The sequence below is a fragment of the Sprattus sprattus genome, assembly GCF_963457725.1.
Source record: "Sprattus sprattus genome assembly, chromosome: 12".
NCBI lineage: Eukaryota > Metazoa > Chordata > Actinopteri > Clupeiformes > Clupeidae > Sprattus > Sprattus sprattus.
The window spans coordinates 1,353,440-1,355,939 of record NC_137910.1 but is presented as its reverse complement, the minus strand read 5'-3'; the positions used below and the strand labels follow the sequence as shown (position 1 = coordinate 1,355,939).

The 2,500-nt window shown below is 40.6% G+C and overlaps 1 protein-coding gene across 1 annotated transcript in view; it reads right to left on the bottom strand.

Annotated features, from left to right (window-relative positions):
• Nucleotides 1-2,481: 2,481 nt before the first annotated feature.
• pkdcca (protein kinase domain containing, cytoplasmic a) overlaps nucleotides 2,482-2,500 on the bottom strand; it is a gene marked incomplete at its 5' end in the record, with an annotated part of 41,319 nt that continues 41,300 nt past the window's right edge. Inside the window, 1 exon segment of the mRNA XM_080849465.1 lies at nucleotides 2,482-2,500. This exon segment is cut by the window's right edge and continues 1,964 nt beyond it.

Sequence of the window (2,500 nt, the reverse complement as noted above, 5' to 3'; positions counted from 1 at the left end):
CACACCGTGCCTGTGTGCAAATACACATACTCAACAACCTCAACAGAATAGAAATAGGATACTAGAATAGAAATAGAGATAATAGAAAACTTTCTCTGAAATGTACAAGATAAAGGGGTGACAAATGTAACAGACCTTTGTTTGTATACACAATGCATTCAGTAATACAAAATGCAGCAAGTCATGAAGAAACCAAGTAACACCACAATGCATTTTCTCAACAAAATAACACAAATGCGTTAGCATTATATCAATGGAATATTGAAGAGAGCACATACTGTCATTGATAGATAGATGGATGCTTTATCAATCTCGAGGAAAAACTTAAAAACATTCCGCCCGAACAGGGACTTGAACCCTGGACCCTCAGATTAAAAGTCTGATGCTCTACCGACTGAGCTATCCGGGCTCTATTAGACGGAAAAACAGAACGACTTCTTCTCCTCTTGCACTCAATTTACTTTTGTTGACAAAAAGTTGAATGCCCTTCTCACTTTGTGAGTGTGAATGTGCTACACTATGATCATTCCAACAAAAATGCCGATAAATGTTAATTTTGTGGCGTTCTGTTCTGCTATATTACTGAAAGGGATTTAGTACAACACATTCTCTATGACTCAGCAAGTTACAGAAAGCGTTCCGTCCACGTAAGAAAATGCTGCTTGAACGTTTCCTAGACGTTAATGTTTGTACGAAATACAAAATAGTACAAAATAAATTATTTCCATAGGCTATATTACTGTTGTTAGTATGACGTGCACCAAAGGACTTTGGTCCGCTATATTTCGTAAATCAGCAGGTTACACAATGGATTCCGTGCACAAAGGCAACGGCTGCTTGAACTTTCTGAGAAGTCAGTGTTTTGATAAAGTACGGAATTAATTATGTCCGTAAGCTATATTACTGAAAGTATGATGTGCACGAAAGGTGCTTGGTCTAATATTTATATATAACATTCTGTCAGCAGGTTCTGAGTGCATTCTGTCCGCGAGAGCAAAGGCTGCTTAAACTTTAATGGACTTTTTAACGGACATTGGCGCCTACAAAATGAAATACAATGTCCACACATCAGTTTGGAGGATTGAACTGACTTCTAATTGTGCCTCTTTTTCTCACAGTTTTTCTCTTCTCTTTCTTTTGTCTCTCCCCCTCTATCCTGGCCGTTCCCATGGAGCATGGGTGTGTGTGTGTGTGTGTGTGTGTGTGTGTGTGTGTGTGTGTCCCATGGAGCATGGGAGCTGCAGAAGGCTGTTTATTTGACCATAGTCTCGGTCCCTGAACAGGAAACAGCAGGAAAAAGTGTGTATACACAAACTGGGTCTGTGCTTGTGTGTCTCTCTCTCTCTGTGTGTGTGTGTGTGTGTGTGTGTGTGTGTGTGTCCTGAAATCTGACAACCTCTCTTTGTTGAACCTTGAGTTCCTTTTAGCACATAATGAAGACCAAGCTCTGGTAAAGATGTTCCCTTTGTCTATCACACACACACATACACACGCATAATCACACTCATAATCACACACAGCACCCATACACACACACTGCTGCTCAACAGACGCCTCAGTCATTCTGCTGACCAGTTAGGGGTCAGCAGGTCAAAGGTCAAAGGGTAAAGGTCATGCTGCTTAATGTTCCACCAGGGCAGTCTTTTCAGTCTTTCACTCCCACCCCCCTATTCCCTCTCTCTGACTTTCTCTAGTTTCCACCTCTCTCTTTCTCTGTCACACACACACACACACACACTTTTTCCCTCTCTGCTTCTTCCTGACATTCCTTTCTCCATGTTCGTCGTGCCTCGCTGACTCCTTTCTCTGTGTTTGTGCTGCTGCCACAGTACTTCTGTGATGTGAGGAGCTGTGGCGGTTGAAGGTTGCAGTGGAGTGGACACACACACACTACTGAAATCAAACCACACGCGAGAAGCTCTGCTTAGTGGTCCTAACACTGGATTAGTGTGCAGAAGCTAGCTGGTTTAGACAGCACTAAAGTATGTGCTATTTCTTCTGATGTTTTTTTTTTTGTGTTCAAACAAGTCTTGTTTCTGCTTTGTTTTCTGTGTGTGTGTGCGTGTGTGTGTGTGCGCAATGTGTACAATCTATCTATGTGTGTGTGTGTGCGTGTGTGCTTGCATGCGTGTGTGTGTGTATATGTCTGTCTGTTTGACTAATGACTTGTGGTTTTCCTATAGGAACTCAATCGCTGGCTATGCATGTGTATTTAGATGTAAAATAAACATGTGCTTGTCCACACAAATGTCATCATATATTTTGTCCTTACTTAACTGGAAAGGAGACATTATGTCCATGCGGTTTGATTCTGTAATCATGATGAAATAGAACAAATAGAGTCAGCCATAAAATGTCCATGACACATTGATTTTTATTTCAATATAAAAAAATATCAATTTCATGATCAAGATTATATACAACATGTTCACATTCAAGATAGGAAACAATGTTTTTTTTTCATCTTGTCTTTCCCTCCATCATTCAATTGTTCTTTCTC